Source organism: Notolepis coatsorum (genome assembly GCF_963971535.1).
Source record: "Notolepis coatsorum genome assembly, chromosome: 5".
In the NCBI taxonomy this organism is placed as follows: domain Eukaryota; kingdom Metazoa; phylum Chordata; class Actinopteri; order Aulopiformes; family Paralepididae; genus Notolepis; species Notolepis coatsorum.
Genome location: NC_140169.1, coordinates 131,351,699 through 131,371,149, shown reverse-complemented (window position 1 = coordinate 131,371,149; position 19,451 = coordinate 131,351,699).

Sequence of the window (19,451 nt, the reverse complement as noted above, 5' to 3'; positions counted from 1 at the left end):
TTACTTACTTACTTACTTACTTACTTACTTAGGCCTTTAAATTCCCAAAGGAACATAGGCCATCGACGAAGCTCCTCCATCCTCTTCGGTCTTGTGCCCTCCGCTCCAGATCTTGCCAGGACAGCCCTTCTTTCTTCATCTCCTGTTCTGTGGTTCTTCTCCAGGTGGTTTTCGGTCTGCCTCTCTTTAATAATAATAATAAATAATAATAATAATGCAGGACCTGTTGCAGAGGTCTTTATTCGGCATGCAACGACACTCAGTGTTTTTTAGCGGTACACACAGCGGTTAGTTTTTAGCACACACACCGGAACACACACGCATGCATTGTCTCTTTAGAATCGCCGATGCGATTCGTCTCTGCGATTAACCCATCCCGTCGTCCTTCCCCCCCAAGGGCAGCCGGGAGCAGACAGGCGTCAACGTGAGCCGCACCAGGGGACCAATCCAAGTGCTCCTGTCCGTCTTCGTCAAGGACACCACAGCGTTAGCGATCTGTTGTTGTGCATGTTTTTCCATTGGGTTTTATCTTATCGGGGGGGAAACCCTTGCGAGCACGGGGAGAACATGCAAACTCCACACAGAAAGGCCTGGGAGATACCCCACCTGGGTACCTGGCATCATGGAAACCTGGTCCCCAAGCGGGAATCGAACCCTGGACCTTCTTGCTGTGAGGCGACAGTGTTAACCACTACACCACCGTGCCTCTCTTCCTCCTGCCCTGTGGGTTCCATGTCAGTGCCCGCTTTGTGATTGATTTCTTTCTTCTGAGTGTGTGACCTATCCACTTCCACTTCCTCCTCCGGATTTTAATTTCTATTGTGTCCTGTTTGGTGAGTTCCCACAGGTTGGTGTTAGAGATGGTGTTGGGCCAGTATATTCCCAGGAGGAGGCACCGGTTGGTGAAGGTCTGTAGCTTGTTGAGTATAGTGGTGGTGGTTTTCCAGGATTCTGAGCCATATAGTAGAGTGGTCTTTACGTTTGAGTTGAAGATCTGTAGCTTGGTCTTGAGTGACAGGTTTTTTGCCTTCCAGATCATGTTTAGCATGTTGAATGATGTCCTTGCCTTTCCAATCCTGGCTTGCACAGCACAAGTACAGTACAACGAAAAGAAGTTTGGCATCCAACAAGAGTGCAAATGTTACAATAAAGTGCAACAGCAGTATACAATGTACAGGTGATTAAACTGGGTATAAAATATACAAATTAGTACTACTGAGTGTAGTGCTAATAAGATGTGAATTGTAGCATAATATGTACAGTGATACAGGTATAAAATCAGTCTGGTAGTAGTCATACTGGCCAGCAGCGTAACTAGTGAGAATATATATATATTTAGATATTTAGATATAGTATATATATATATATATATATATATATATATATATATATATATATATATATATATATATATATATATATATATATATATATATATACAGTAGATATAGTATCGACAGATGTGTAAAGCTGACTGAAAACAACTGAAATCTACTCCACAGTGCACATAAAGTAGCTTGACCACAATAACTTTGCATTGGTTTGTGGCTAATTGTGTGGTTTGTTTTGTATTTTTGTATTAAGGGCTTCAGAGTAGCTCACTGTCTATACTGTTTCTGCCAGCCAACTGCCCACCATACCCCACCCGACCCCCTACCCCCAGAGGTCCACAATGGAAATAAGCCTTTTGGCTTTATTGTGTTTTTAACCTCGATGATTTTTTTGTAAATGTATGTATTCCTGCTGGGCAGTTTTATATGTATATTTTATGAATGATCAAATAAATTCAATCAATCAATTAACGAGCCCGGGGCTAGTATGAGGAACAGCATAGGTTGCGCTGGGAAAGGACTAGAGCAATTCATTATGAATTGAAAATGGTGGACCCTGATGTAAACAAGACAAACGTCTTTCTCTGGTCTGCATCCGGCTGTGTATTGAGCCGTACTGTATTGTACCCATTCTGCAATCTGTTAAATAAAGTTTTCATTCATTCATTCATTCATTCATTCATTCAGCGAGGGCTCCCTCACAGCTATCCCTTTAAGAATCACACAGAGATGTTGAAGCGGCGTGTGACGCTTCATGTGCCACATTCATTATGCATACGTTTGAGTTACAAAGCCTTTTCCTCATAAAAGTCCAGTTGAGGATTTATTTGATGGTCTTTGCCATAGGTTTATGGAGGGTTACGAATGTACAGGTTAAGTGAAGGACACTGTACAAAGAAATATTTCTAGTAAAACATCACTTCCTAATTACCGGATGAGTCACTGTACTGCGTGGCTGCCAGGTGAACACATGGGAGAACTACTCCACTGAGGCACGTTTTGATTTCCCAGAGTTTTACACTGTCAAATGGCATTTCCCGCTTGAAAATCCAAGGTGGAAAGTATAATTACATTTACTCTAGTTACAGTAATTGAGTAGATTTTTTACTACTCAATATAAACAAGAATAGGGGCTCATTGGAGCACATATGTCCACGGCGGTATGCTACAGTGGGTCATAAATAGTTCCCCCCAATGAATGAAGGGTGTATGGCATGTATAGAATAGAATAGAAATACTTCATCATCCTGAGGGAAATTTGGCACTACAAATCGCTCACAGTAAACAGTAAACATTTAGGTAGACAAAACAAAAGTCACAAATAAGAATTAAAATAAGCCTAAGAATAATACGCATAGGGCGGCTAGGTGGTGTAGTGGACAAGGCACTCGCCACCAATGCAGGAGACGCTGGGTTCGAGCCCAGCTCTCCGCATTGCTATCAGCTTGGCTGGTCGTTCATACTAACACAATTGGCAGTGTTAGGGGTGGGAAAGCTGATGGGTGGGGATCGGACGTTGTGGGCAGCGACTCCTACAGGTCGGTTGGTGCGCCTGCGCAGCAGAATCAGGAAGCGACGGGGGCGGCGTGTCCCTCCCACGCAGACCCCTGCCGCTGAGAGATCGCGCTGTGCAGGTGAAAAGATGCGACGGCTGCTTCCTCGAGTACTGAAGGGGACACGTGATGTAAGGCTTCGTCCACATTGCAGCCGGCTTGTGGGAGGCATGGCCTAACAGCGTTCGAGACAGGGGAGGGTAGAATTGGACGATATGAAATTGGGATGGGAGAAAAATAGAAAATGGGAGAAAAAAGTAGATACAAAATAATAATAATACAGGGCGGCCGGGTAGCGCAGTGGACTAAACGTCTGTCTACCACCGCAGAGACACTGGTATCGAATCCAGCTGTCAGCGGTACCTCCGGCTTGGCCGGTCGTCATACTGACACAATTGGCAGTGTCAGTGGGTGGGAAGTCGGTGGGGTGTATCCTGGTCATTGTAAACAGCGACTCCTACAGGTCGGTCAGGGCGCCTGCACAGCGAGGGAAGGAACTGGGGGAGGTAGTGTGATCCTCCCACGCGTTACACTTCCCCAGTGAGATTCCTTGCTGTCATGTGAAAAGAGGCGGCTGGCTGTTTCCACATGTATCGGAGGAGGCATGTGATAGACTTCAGCGCTCCCTAGACCGGCAAGTGGGGGGCAAATGTGCGCAACGGCCAGGAAGGGGAGGGGGGAATTGGCATAACGACTAAAATTGGGATGGGAGAAAAATACAGAAAAATAGGAGGAGAAAAAGTAGATAAAAACAAAAGAATAATACGCATACGTTTTATGACATCTCTTGTCGCCTTTTGATTTAAAGCTAGTATCCCTCATTGGAATGGATCATTTTAATGAAAAGATTGGACACCTTCTTGTCATGGAGTGATCATGTTTTTAATAGTATCTGTGTTCGTAGAAATGTGAAGGCATTTTTTTTTATTTTCTCACTATTGTTTTTATTTCTGTTTGTTTTAAAGTTGTTCTATACGTGAACATGTTCTGTATGCTGCCTTCTTGGCCAGGGCCCAGTTGAAAAAGAGGTGGACATATCAATGTGATTATGTGGGAGATAAGACCCTCTTCCCCCCTCTCTCTTTGATCTCCCTCTACCCACCTTTCCTTCCTACCCCCATCCCTCTCCCCATTCCTTCCTACCACCCTTCCCCACCTTACCATATGTCCCCAAAGATATTGAAATTCTTTATTTGCAATTACCCCTTGAGATGAACCATCTCGTTTTCAAGGGGGTCCACAGTTTACAAAATACATAAATTACATATCTGTATTAAACATAACAAAACAAAAAGAAACAAACAAAAACCAAACACAAAACAAGATAAAATTAATAATAAACAGGTTCAAACAACATCAAACAAGAGGAACATAAGACAAACAAACAACAAAACACAGAGCACATATTCAAGTGATTGCTTCAATGATCTGTTATACTATTATTGGTGGAAACATGAACAAGTAATCTCAAGGTGAGAGGACAGCGCAGTTTTAAACAGTTGGGAGGATGTTATAGATCGAATATGAACTGGAAGATTATTCCAGTCAGATGGACCTTTGAACATGAACAACTTTTTGCCAACTGAGGTGGTTACATTTGTTGGAACTTAAAAAAATAGCTGTGCACAGTGTCTCAGTTGATGTCTAGAGGTGAAAGGGTCCATATACTGTTTGAGATATTGCGGATAATTGAAGTGAATACATTTAAAAAATAAACTGTATGTCACACCCCTACAGTATGTTCGTGTATTCCTTTGACCCCCACCCTTTCCAGTTTTGTATAAAGATGTTCCAAGATCCGGTGGGGGGTCTGGTCTCTCTTCTTTGGTGTCCTAGCTAAACACTTCGTTGAGAGTCATCCAGCCTAACTCTTACTATTTTGTATTGATACTTTGATTGAGTTAATAAATCGTATGAACTACTGTAGGTCTCTTTGGACTGAGTAGACACCTGAATGCGTCTAACGATAATTCCTTGCATTCCCTGTGTTCGCGAGGACGTTGTATAACTGGCTGACCGCTCTTGATCCTCCCTATCCTAACATTGACACTTAACTTGCTGACCTCTCTTGATCCTCCCTATCCTAACATTGAGGCTTAACAGTGGGACATGATACAGGTGCCGCCAGGGGGAGCTGGTGGCGACGTTGGGCAGGGAGAACAAAGCGGGGCTCGCAACTCACTTGTAGTTCCAAGGTGATTTTAATAAACAAAAAAGGCAGTAGATGCAACGTTTCGACCTTACCGGTCTTCCTCAAGCTGACTTTTTTGTTTATTAAAATCACCTTGGAACTACAAGTGAGTTGCGAGCCCCGCTTTGTTCTTATGTATTACTGTTTTTACAGTTTGGCTCAGCACCAACAAACGGAGGATGTGCGTTATTTATTTTTTCTGGACGTTGGGCAGGGAGACACAGGTGAAGAAGGATGGGCTCAGGGCGCGTCGCCGACGGAGGAACTTCCTCTTCATCGTTTTCCAGAGAGGGAAGAGGACGCGCGGAGCTGGAGCTCCGGACATCAAGCACGCGAGATATAAACCCAGTTACGAAGCGGGTTAGTAATGAGTATGCGATAGCTTAGCTTTTAGTTAATGCGGAAGAGACATTGTGAACGAAGAAGCAGACGAGCTACTGCCGAAGAGTGTGGTAGATATTGCCCACATTGCGTTTTAGCTGAAGTATATGCGTCATGACAGGGGGTTCACCACGACCCACAGCTTAGCTTCAGTTTAGCCCGCGTATCGCCCCACCCCATCAGCCCAGCAGCGGACGTCACTACACTGCACGCTCCTCCAGCCCCTCCGAGCCGGTACCCCAGCAGTCACCTGCCCAACGTCTACCCAGCCCCGCTGCCTGCTATCACGGGACCTCTCGACGGCCATCTCACCACACGGACGGTTGGTGGTGGGAGCGGGCCCGCCACTTGGTTAAGTACAGCGAGCGCTCCGAGTGCTGAAACTTTATCGGTAGACATTCTCTCTGTGCGGCGCGGGCTTTTTAAGGGCGAAGAGAAGCAGTGCTTTGAACTGACGCTGGTAACAGTGTTTAGGGGCGCCCCAACCTTTATTATTTTGGGGGAAAGCCGGCTATAGATAGGACTTTTATTTGCAACGTGGGCCCACTGTCATTTTGGTTGAGTGTAATAATAATGTGTGTTCTTTTACAAAATTCCCATTGAATAACTCCTTTATCCCTCTCCCTCTTCCTCCCCTCTCTCCCCACCTACGGAGAAGCGAAGCAGTAGATAACCCTTAAAGGGAAGAGGTTATTACTGTGTCTAGCCCAGTGTGGGAAGAACTTGCATTGTAGAGCGAGAGCACTAGGTGCCCAGTGCGGGGATAACTTTCATCCATGTGTAATTATTTGTAACGTGCATCAGACTTCCAGTAAAGGACAGTTTAATGGGACTACTGTGTGCGTGTCTGTTAATGTGCATTTTATCTAACCCTTTCCTTTCCGGGTAATGCTCATTACAATTTAACCCTTTCCCCACCCCCCTGCCTATAGTTCATTGTGAAAGGTCTCTACTCATCATTCAGGAAGGGTACTGCTTTGGGGGAGCGAATATATCATCCATCTTTACTGCCATCGGGTGTGGGAGGGCCCAGGAAGTATTGGGGGAAGTGTGGGTGTGTGGGGAGCTACTGTTGATCGCCCTGGAGGGCAAGAAGGACCAGCGCACCATCCCTATGTAGCAGGGTGGATTATCCCTGCTTCGTGGGAACGGTTGCTGGCAGTCAGGAGGTAGCTGGACACAGTAGAACTCTGTCTGACTGCACCCTCGTCTTTGGGCCTGGGGCGTCGACTGGAGGCTGGTAGTGTGAGTGGATGGGGCCCGGGATTTACCAACCTGGTCTGGTACTCTGGTCTTCCTTCCCTGCCGCAGGGCGGTCAGCAGTACTCCCCAACACGCTCCCACTCCTCCCAGTTGCTCCTTAGACCCTCCCACACCTTGTGACTGAATTGTAATCAAATACTCTGAGTTCCCCCCGCAAGCAGTACCCTCCCTCAATGACCCTAGAAACCTTACAATGGAGATGGAAGGTGGAATAGGAAAGGGTTAATTATATTAACATTACCCACACCAAAAGGGTTAAGATAGGCTCAATAAAAGACACACACACCGTGCTCCCATTCAGTATGATTATTATTGTATCCTTGGCCTAGTTACACAATAGCTACGTCTGGTGATTATTGCACCATGATTATTGTTACACAATAATTACAGTCTGATAATTATGTACTCACGCCTAGGCACCAAGTGCTCTCGCTATACCCAGACTAAATGCTGCCCACGTCTGGGCTAGTCACAGTATCACTACCTCCCCTAAGGGTTTATATATACTGCTCTCGTACTCCGTAATATGGGGAAAGAAGGGGGAACATAGAGGAGGATAAGGGTTCACTGAATGGGAAATATTATTACATCACACATGTTATCACGCTCAAAGGAAATGAAAATAAAACAAAATGTGAGCCCACAATTACCAAAACAAAAGCTGTATGCTAATGCCGGCATGTAATGTTTGGGGTCTGTAATTAGCAACGTTAATTTCGCCCGCAGGCTGCACCACACTGTGTATGATGTAAGGATCCGGAGCATAGCGTTTATACTCATCAAAAATGGCCGCCTCGCCGCGCCACTGTTGTCCGTGAGGCAAGATGGCGTCGAACACTCTCGGCGAGGACACCAGCAGGCGGAGCTGTAGCAGAGAGGCAGTGCTGGCTGGGCTTGTGCTGGGCGATGACGACCTCTGCTGGGGGAAAAGAACTCCCGTGTCCTGCAGGCAGCCAGGAGCAGGTCTGCTGTAGAACGCCGGTGCAGACAGCTGTTGACGCCCGGGGCAGACGGCTTGTAGGTCCCGCGCGTATCTGGGTTCGCACTCTTATACCGGCACAGTAACTGCTATAACCCGACTACTGTGAGCTCAGATATATTATTAGCCGCACGCTACCTATACCGCTCACTGTAACTGCTATAACCCGATACTGTTAGTCCTGTGTTCGGTACCGTTTGCTCTTACACTATCACTGGTACTTCTAGGATATCACATCCACTAGTAAGTACTTTCTATCACCCGTCACTATTCCACGGGGCTCTTCAACAGGGCTCGCCCAGAGCACACGCCTGCTGCGACTGTTCGTGTTCCAAGTTCACTGCCGAAAAGGTTCTCTTTCCGTCTTCCGCTCCCATATATCACGTTCCATCTCTCTCCAACACTCTCTGTCAGACACCGCCCCCTGCTGGTCCCGCCTACTAGTCACACAGGGAAGGATGTTGATCATGGTCCCGCGATACTGTGGATAGTCCATACTTCAGTCGATAGAAGGAAGAGAAACTCATATCATTGCTCGTGGGAATATCAATGATGTCTTTGTGTACAAAGGGAATATAAAACACCAGTCAGCGGTCTTGAATAATATACAATATTTTCAGACTGCTACACCTAGGTTAGTGAATCCTAGGCCCCATCCACTCCCGCTGCTCGACCTCCACTTCAACATTCCTGGCCTACAGTCGGGGACTCAGCTGGACCCAGCTCTGCTGCGTTCTTACTACCAGGTGGCCGTGTACATCCACTCCCATAAAGCAGGGATAATCCACTCTGCTACAGTAAGTTATTAGCTTTGGCTATATTTTCCACCACAATTACCCTGGTTAAATATAGGATAAAGGATACAAAAAATAACCTGTAGTCTAATGCAGTGGTTCTCAACTGGTCTAGCCTCGGGACCCAACATTTTCCTTAGTCATTAAGTCACGACCCACATTTTTTAACCACTATGATTTATTTAAATTGTTTTTTTTTGCAGTAATACACAACCTTTCATGCACTGTTAAAAACATGAAATAAACACAAAAAAGTGCAACAAAAGTGCAACTAGGGCTAAAAACCCAATGAAATAAAATAATAATAAATAATATATGCTTAGCAGATTTCTTAGCTTAACATAACAGACCTAAGTTTGGGGGAACTAATGGGATAACTGGGGTTGCAACAAAAGGATGTTGTTTGCTATGTCCAATCTGTTCCTCTGCTTTGTCTTCAGCTGGACCAGAGCTCAGAAGCCACTTTCACAAAGATAGGTAGTGCAAAAAAAACTATTAAAAATTGTATTTTTTTTTCTCACACACATCCGCGACCCACTCAAAATGGCCCTGCGACCCACTTTTGGGTTGCGACCCACCAGTTGAGAAACACTGGTCTAACGCATGTCTGTAAATCATGTTGTGACTTCTCAAAATGCAACTTACTGAAACACTAGCTGGTCATGACGTACAATTAGCGTAGATTTCAATGGTGAAATCTGTTTACTGCTCAGTTGCTCCGAAAATTGTGAAAACATCTGCACATTTTCAAACTGGAAGTGTTGCAAACCGATACTCTGACTGTCCAACCATTGTTAATGACTACAAAATAAACACCTTTCGAGTAATTTGAAAGGCCTGTGCTTTGAATTTGAAAGGCCTGTGAGCACTGAGTACAATTTAGTACCTCAGACGAAGAACCATGTAACTCTCTACATCTGGTAAGTTGGAGAGCTGTGTTCCATATAACCATAATTATAACATTCATAGTTAAAGATAGTAGAGGTTGAATACTTTCGTGTGATATATATCACATTCACACTCCTAGTGCTATGGATGCTATGCTGTGACACTACAACTGGGAATACATGGGCTGTGCAAATTATTTATAAATGGAGTTATACGGTCCTTCGTCTCCAGGGTTCAGTTAGATTGTCCTTTACAGTAAAGCAGTATCTCTGTGACATTAAATTGGGTGATTGATATGATTAGGAGGGACTATCCCCAAAGCCTGGACTTGCAAGGGGCAATATTGGAGCATGCTCAAAATCTTTATAGTAAAAGTAACTAAATACTTACTTTTGTGTGTTGAGTGCTTATACTCCTACTTAACGGTAACATATTATACTCCTTTTTAACAAGTTCAATTGGTCTTTGAGGTCCCTTAAACATGTCTTTGAAGGTTTTAGCTGGAAAAAACACACACACACATACACATTCTAAATGGTAAATGGTAAATTTATCCAAAGCGCTTTACAATTTGTTCCTCACAATTAACCATTCACTCACACATTCACACACTGACGGCGGAGGCAACCATGCAAGGTGCCAAGCTGTGTCTTGCTCAAGGACACTTTGACTGTCTTCGAACCGGGAACCTCCGGATTACCAGACGACTGCTCTACCTCCCGAGCCACTGTCGCCCCCAGTGGCTCGGGATATTCTAGCATGCATGCATTCTACTGTAGCATGTCTCTATACCTCTCTGTTTCAGTCCTGTTCTCATTCCAGCAGCCTCTATACCTCTCTGTTTCAGTCCTGTTCTCATTCTAGCAGCCTCTATACCTCTCTGTTTCGGTCCTGTTCTCATTCCAGCAGCCTCTATACGTCTCTGTTTCAGTCCTGTTCTCATTCCAGCAGCCTCTATAGGGGAACTATCTTATAAATGGCTTTTTTCAGTGTTTAGCATTGTTTCCTAGCTATGTGGACTTATATTAATATTATCTATGTCTCTAATTCTCATATTGGCGCATTCTTCCAATTCTCCTCTCACAATATTCACCCTCACTGAACTGAGTCATCTGAAAACGTGCTGATTTGTGATGTCAGAGAGACACCGCTGCATGATAATCAGCTGAGTTTCCACACAGTTCCCACTGTGGTTGGAGCCCAGGCTCAAAACGGCTTAAGATCTTGAGGTAGAAAAATGCTGTTTTTACTTGATTAGAAATACAAAACAATGAATTAAAAAAAAAAAATTACAGAGGTGTTCCATAAACCCACAGGAATTGTGTAAAAGTGCCCAAATAGTGAAAGAAATAGTAAAATAGTTCCCCTTTAAATAAAAGTTGTGAAAATGTGGTTGCGTGTTGTGTCAAGTGTACATATATTCATAGCACGGGGAGGCGCCGTGGCAGTCCGGCCCCTGGCCCCTTGGGTTTCTGACAATGTGGCCCCCTGAACAATTTAGTTGAGTACCTCTCTGTTTCAGTCCTGTTCTCATTCTAGCAGCCTCTATACCTCTCTGTTTCAGTCCTGTTCTCATTCTAGCATCCTCTATACCTCTCTGTTTCAGTCCTGTTCTCATTCTAGCAGCCTCTATACCTCTCTGTTTCAGTCCTGTTATCATTCTAGCAGCCTCTATACCTCTCTGTTTCAGTCCTGTTCTCATTCTAGCAGCCTCTATACCTCTCTGTTTCAGTCCTGTTATCATTCTAGCAGCCTCTATACCTCTGTTTCAGTCCTGTTCTCATTCCAGCAGCCTCTATACCTCTGTTTCAATCCTGTTCTCATTCTAGCAGCCTCTATACCTCTCTGTTTCGGTCCTGTTCTCATTCTAGCAGCCTCTATACGTCTCTGTTTCAGTCCTGTTCTCATTCCAGCAGCCTCTACCTCTCTGTTTCAGTCCTGTTCTCATTCTAGCAGCCTCTATACCACTCTGTTTCAGTCCTGTTCTCATTCTAGCAGCCTCTATACCTCTCTGTTTCGGTCGTTCTCATTCTAGCAGCCTCTATACCCCTCTGTTTCAGTCCTGTTCTCATTCTAGCAGCCTCTATACCTCTCTGTTTCAGTCCTATTCTCATTCTAGCAGCCTCTATACCTCTCTGTTTCAGTCCTGTTCTCATTCTAGCAGCCTCTATACCTCTCTGTTTCAGTCCTGTTATCATTCTAGCAGCCTCTATACCCCTCTGTTTCAGTCCTGTTCTCATTCTAGCAGCCTCTATACCACTCTGTTTCAGTCCTGTTCTCATTCTAGCAGCCTCTATACCACTCTGTTTCAGTCCTGTTCTCATTCTAGCAGCCTCTATACCACTCTGTATCAGTCCTGTTCTTATTCTAGCAGCCTCTATACCTTTCTGTTTCAGTCCTGTTCTCATTCTAGCAGCCTCTATACCTTTCTGTTTCAGTCCTGTTCTCATTCTAGCAACCTCTATACCTCTGTTTCAGTCATGTTCTCATTCTAGCAGCCTCTATACCACTGTTTCAGTCCTGTTCTCATTCTAGCAGCCTCTATACCACTCTGTTTCAGTCCTGTTCTCATTCTAGCAGCCTCTATACCTCTCTGTTTCAGTCCTGTTCTCATTCTAGCAGCCTCTATACCTCTGTTTCAGTCCTGTTCTCAACGGGCTGCTTCTGTATCAGTACCTTTAAATGAAAATGAGCTGCTCCCGGTCCCCTATGTGCAAACGATCAAACAAAATTCAGATCAAACTGTCAAACTAGGCATTGCAGATCAAATAAGATCCAGCTATTTCATATCCAACTTACTTAATGTCAGAAAGATATTTTAAGTAAAAAAAAAAAAACTAGAAAAGATAAGCAAGCAACCTTTTTGTACACGAGCAAGCCGCCTTTTTGTACACACACATTTGTCACACGAGTCAAGGGCCCCACACTACATTTAGCTTTTTCCTGTGACATCATAAGGACAGAGGTACAAACAGCTCGTTTAAAGGCACAGTTTCTGAATGCGAGCAGAGTCCAAAATGCGACTTTCCCAGGTTGAGTGTTAGTAGGCCCATCAGAGACAGCAAATGTACAGATGTAGCAGCCGTGTCCGTCTACCCTTGCTGAAAGGTTTCTGGGTAGTTGCCGTATGAACGGTATCAACCAGTAGGGGGCGCTCGGGTTACTTTTCGTCTCTAGTAAAGGGGAGGGGAGGAGGGGAGAAACAGCCCGGTGCCGAGGGTTGTTAGATTGCTCCGTTCTCCGCTTGATATGATTAATCAAATGTCCAATCTAATGAATTTAGTTTGTTCATAAAATGCTTAAAATGTTAAATATATGAACACAATATGAATATGTGCACAAGCACTGAAAAAGTATTTCCAAATATGGGAGTTTTAAGTTAAATTGTAGATATAACAGTAGATTACTTCCACTTTACTGGTATAACAGTAGACGATTTCTACTAGGGATGTCCCGATCCAATCACGTGATCGGAGATCAGGGCCGATCACGTGTTTTTCAGAAGATCGGAATCGGGGGGAAAAAATCAGGAGTTTTTAATTCTTTAATTTCTTTGGTGCACCACTGATAAGCTTTATTTTTGTTTTGAATTTTGATCCAATGCTGCAAGTGAAAAAAAGAAGCTATAGCCTATACATGTTGGATATAATGGATATACTGTTAAAAAAGCCATATCCATGTTGGATATAATGGATATAAATAAAAATAAAACACCCTGAGGGTCAACTTGCATTATTTTCTTTTCTTTTTTCTTAATGCATTTCTTAATGATTTTGCATTGCAAAATCAGTATCGGCAGATACTCCATATCACATGATCGGAATCGGATCGGGAGCAAAAAAATGCTATCGGGACATCCCTAACTTCTACTTTACTGGTATAACAGTAGACTACTACTTTACCGGTATAACAGTAGACTATTTCTACTTTACTGGTATAACAGTATACAACTTCTACTTTACTGGTATAACAGTAGACTACTACTACTTTACTGTTATAACAATAGACTATTTCTAATTTACTGGTATATTATTGGTTTCCTTACTAATGTGAGGGCCGACGATCCACTCTACTGGTCAAATTACTTACTCGTGAGTAGTACGTCCATTGATAAAGAAAAGCAATGTCCACAGCCGCTCCAGTGCAAAGTAAAGATATCCAAATGGTTTATTTGCAAAGTCTCTCTTTACAGAAGTGGTCCTAAATCTACTTTCCTAAATATTCCTGTCACTACTACAAATACTACTACAAGTGGCTCCTACTAGCTACAAGTACTAATACAAGCTGTATTATGGGGAAGGAGTCATTTCTGTATTCAGCAGCTGTCTATTGCAACAGTCTGCCCAGTGACCTGAAAATCGTAGACAATGCTGTTAGATTCAAGTCCAGCCTGAAGACATGGCTCAAAAGAGACTATACTTAACCTAGACACTTAGCTTAAGGCACCCTTGCATGTTGTATGAGTCTGTTATGTATATAAATGTTAAATGGTATATGTGATGTGTTGTGATGTCATGTTTTGTATGATGCATGTCTAAGCATCACACTCCCCTACCCCCCTACAAGGACCACAATGGAAATAAGCTCTGAGCTTTTTTGTGTTTCATCCTTGGCAGTATATCCTGACTGTCACATGTTTATTTTTTATATTGTCAAATAAAGTCATTCATTCATTCATTCAAGCTACAAGTACTACTACAAAGTAAGAAAACTGTATTTTCCCAGTCTCCAAAATCACAGCCGACTCGACACATGAAAATTCCTTCGTAATGTGAAAGCCGTAAATCCACTTGTTGGCTTCTGGCTTCAGTCCATGGTTGAGTCTGGCAACTGGTTGTGGGAGCATGCTGCTCTCAAACAATTGATGTTTGACTGACTAAAATTCAACCTACGAAAGCAATCTTAACTACAGAAGGCAAGATGGAAAAGAACATTAAAGAAATGGGCAAAACATTGGAGAGCTTGGCGAGAGAGGTGAGAGAAGTAGCGAAAAAACAAACTGAACTCGTGAACCTCTTGACCGAAGTTAAGGAACTCAGGAATATGCTGGAGGAAAGAGAGGAGAAAATAAAGAAGCTGGAATCGAAAGTGAACAATCTGGAGAAACTGGAACGGAGAGTCCAGGAACTGGAGCTTTTCACAAGAAAGGACGATGTAATCATAAGTGGAATGGAGGTGAAGCCGAGGTCGTATGCAGCAGCACTTTCAGCAAGGGGAGGTGAGGAGCCTCGCCATGAAGACCAACAATCGCTGGAGATGCAAGTCGCTACCTTCCTGAGAAGCAAGGACATCCACCTTGACAAGAACAACATTTCTGCTTGTCACATTCTTCCGAGAAGAGATCGAGAGGCCAAACCTGCAATCATTATTCGGTTTGTAAACCGCAAACATAAGACGGAGCTGCTAATGCAAGGGAAAAAGCTGAAGGGAACCAACGTTTATATAAATGAACACCTAACAGCAAAGAATGCCGAGATTGCCAGAGAAGCACGTCTGATGAGAAAAAACAACAAGATTAAAGCAACGTGGACCAGAGACTGCAAAGTGCTCATTAAGTTGAAGGGCGATACACCTGACACAGAGATGGTAATCATGATAAGAGAGCTAAAAGACCTTGACCCTTATAAATGACTGTGTTCTCTGTTTTGACGGTGTTTTGGACTGCCTTCTGGGTCAAATATTTCTGCATAGCTCACTGCTGCGTGAACTCTAGTCCTATGTTGGCTTTTTTGGGTCTTGCAAGACTAATGCTTAGACAAAGGGCTGATTATGAAATATTATTCTTTCCACATGCTGATATCAAACTCACGTGTGTCATAGGCTCTGCTTTGTTCCCATTTTTGATAAATTATTTGCCATACTTTTTTGGGTCTGTAAATAGTCACTGCATGAGAAATTGGACTGCGTTAAGCAAATTGTCTGAGGATGATGAGGATTTATTATTAGGATTAATGGTTATTATTATGATTATTATAGGCTATTATTGTGCTAGGATTTGTTTTGTTGATGATTTAACCTCTCTTTATGCATGATTTCAATGTAGACATTGACCTTGAGGTCAATCTCTTTAATAATATTGATATAGTGTGTGACTACTATACAGAAGAGCAAGTAAATGGTGAAGTAGATCATGCAAATCGATTTTCAATCATACACTTTAACAGCAGGAGTATGTACAAAAAAATTTCACACATCAAAGACTATCTGAGCCAATTTTCTACACAGTTTAGTTTAGTAGCTATTTCTGAGACCTGGATTGCCCAAGAGAAAGAAGAGTGTTTTGAGTTGGATGGGTATGATTTTAGATGTATAAACAGAATCCACAAAGGGGGAGGAGGGACTGCTTTATTCATTGATAAAAAAACTAAAGTATAAGGTTATTGACCACATGAGTGCTGCTATTGAAGACCTCTGTGAGTACATTACAGTGGAGATTGAAAGGGAAAAGCAGAAAAACATCTTGGTTAGCTGTGTGTATAGAGCGCCTAGTTCAAGCATTGAGAATTTCAGAGAAAAGATGGAAGAGCAACATAGAGCAAAAGGTTACATTCATTTGTGGCGACTTTAATATCAATCTTTTAAACCCAGACAAAAAAACAAATATAGATGATTTTACATCAACCATGCATAGCCTAGGCCTCTTCCCGATAATTAATAAGCCTAGCAGAATAACCTCTCATTCTGCTACTTTGATCGATAAATAATAGAATTGTGTGCGGACTGCTGACAAATGATATAACAGATCACTTACCAGTTTTTGTAATAATAGAAGATAATAATCAGCCAAAGAGGGAATCTCAGATTTTTTTTAATAAAAGGCACCTTTCAGAGGACTCAATAGGGGCACTCAAAAGGGAACTGGCTCTCCAGCAATGGGTTGAGGTGTTTGAAGCAACTGATGTGGACTCAGCATATGGCTGCTTTCTGAATACATTCATGACTTTATATGATCGTTTCTGTCCTATTGTGCAGCAAAGTAGCCGACAAACTAGGAAGCCAGATAAACCATGGATAACAAAAGGAATTTCAAATGCCTGTAAAAAGAAGAATACTCTTTATAGAGATGTCATATAGAGACATCAATGTGGAACGCCCTACCCAAAGCTGTAAAGGAATGTGAATCACTACCCACTTTCAAAAACACTCTCAAAAAACACCTAAGGGAGACTGCAACTCGAAACTGGCCCCTGTAAATGTCCGAACACAACCCCCTCCAATGTACAGTAAATTACCAAGTATGGTCTTGTCAATAAACCAATGTACAGTGTTGTTTGTACAGTTGTACAGTGTCCCCCACCCACCCCTCCTACCCAACCCCCCCCCCCCACTCCTACCCAACCCCCCCCCCCCACCCACCCAACCACCTCCAATGTACAGTCCCCACCCACCCCTCCTACCCAACCCCCCCCCCCGCACTCCTACCCAACCCCCCCCCCCCCCCCCCACTCCTACCCAACCCCCCCCCCCCCCCCCCCCCCCCCCACCCAACCACCTCCAATGTACAGTCCCCCCCCCACCCCCACCTACCCAATCCAATGTACAGTTTCTACGCCTAATGTATATACTCTTTTCTTTCTGGACTCTTTTTGTATCACAAACAGTACTGTAATTGCAAATCTGGTATGTCATAAATGTATAGATGTAGCAGTACTGTCTATCTGTATGTCATGTATGTCATATTATATGTTACAATGAATTGAAAATGGGGGACCCTGATGTAAACAAGACGAAAGTCTTTCTCTGGTCTGCATCCCCTTAACAATTGTATGTATTGAGCTGTACTGTACTGTACCCATTCTGCAATCTGTTAATAAAGTTTTCATTCATTCATTCATTCATCAAGCATAGAACTAAACAGAAAGAAATCAAATATAAAATATATAAAAATAAATTAATAGATACTATAAGAAACCGTAAGAAGGGTTATTATAATAACTTACTAGAAATTAATAAAAATTATATTAAAGGAACATGGAAAATTATAAACACAATAATTGGAAAATCAAATAACAAACCAGGCTATATTGATAATTTTTCTGTAAATGGAACGGAAATAACCAACATGCATGAGGTAGTGGAGGAGTTTAATCATTTGTTTGTAAATGTTGGCCCAGATCTTGCAAGGAAGATCAAGCCTCCACAAGGGGGAGCTATTGCAGAACAATACATTGATAGAAATCCATCCACAATCTTTTTGTCTGACGTATCTAATATGGAAATAATTGCTATTGTAAACAATCTCAAGAATAAAACATCTACAGATGTGAATGGGTTAGACATGTCTCTTATTAAAAAACGAATCAAAGAAATTGTAGATCCAATTACTTTCATATGTAATCTATATTTTAGGATGGGGACCTTTCCAACTGAAATGAAAACAGCCAAAGTAATTCCAATACATAAAGCAGGAGATTTTTTTTTTTACAAATTATAGGCCTGTTTCTTTACTTCCTCGATTTTCAAAAATTCTGGAAACACTTTTTGTTGCACGTCTGGACAGTTTTATTGAAAATAATGAGATATTGATTGATAGCCAGTATGGATTCAGAACTAACAGATCCACATCAATGGCTCTCATGCAGGTAGCAGAAGAGTTAACAAATTCAATCGATAATAAACAGTATGCAGTTGGAGTTTTTATTGATCTGAAAAAAGCTTTTGATACCATTGACCATGATATTTTACTCAGAAAACTTGAAAAGTATGGAATTAGAGGGATAGGGCTCAGTTGGATAAAAAGTTACATAGAAAATAGGAAACAATGTGTGCAGATGGGGAAGACCAGATCATCCTGCAAAGTGATAACATGTGGGGTACCGCAAGGGTCCATTTTAGGACCGAAATTATTTATATTGTATATTAATGATGATATTGATGTTTCTGATAAACTTACATTTGTCATTTTTGCAGATGATACCAACATTTTTTGTTCAGGTGCAGACCTACAACAGTTGCTAACAAATATTACAGGTGAACTGGGGAAGCTGAAATGTTGGCTTGATACTAACAAACTCTCCTTAAATATAAGTAAGTCTAAATTTATTTTGTTTGGAAATAAAAAAAAATTCATCCGGATACTCAAGTAGAGATATGCATAGATAATGTTCATCTTGAAAGAGTAAATGAATATACTTTTTTAGGGGTCGTGATAGACCAAAACCTCAGCTGGAAAACTCATATTAACTATGTAAAGAAAAAAACAGAGAGTAGCTTAGGTATCTTAAGAAAAACCAGACACATATTAAATTTGAGATCATTATACACAATTTATTGTACTCTTTTATTACCATATCTAACTTACTGTATAGAAACTTGGGGAAACACATACAAAACTAATCTGAATCCTATTATCATCTTACAGAAAAAGGCAATAAGGGTTGTGAACAATGTTATCTCCATCCTACAAACACACTGTTTTTTGAACTAAGGGCATTAAAGTTCCTCGACTTAGTTGACCTTAAAACAGCAGAGATAGTTTTTAAAGCTAGAAGTCATCAACATGTAACTTACAAATTTTGTTTAAAGAACGAGAGGTGACGTATAATTTAAGAAGAACACTCAATTTGAAACAGCCTAGAGCTCGAACCACACTTAAAAGTATGTCTGTGTCAGTTAAAGGAGTGAAACTCTGGAACAATATACCGTGTGAAATAAAAAAACAGCAGGAGTATTTTTAAGTTGAAAAAGATGTTTAAAAACAGGGTTCTAGAATCTTATAGTAAAATTTAACTTTAACTAACTTTTTTTGTTCTTTTCTGGATCGTTTTTTGTTGATTTTTGATTGGTGATTTATTTTTGTTATATTTTGAAAAAAAAAATGTTTAATTATTATTTTTTTAATTAGGGGTAGGTTGCTCTATAAGCCTTCAAACCTATCCTTTTCGTTTGTTTATTTGTGAAAATGTTTGAATTTATTATTTTTTTTCCCCCTCCTTTTCCTCCGATTTTCTCCCATCCCAATGTTAGTCGTTATGCCAATTCCCAATCCCCTTCCTGGTCGCTGCGCACTTACCCCCCACAGTCGGTCTGGGAGAGTGGAGGCTATCACGTGCTTCCTCCGACACACGTCTA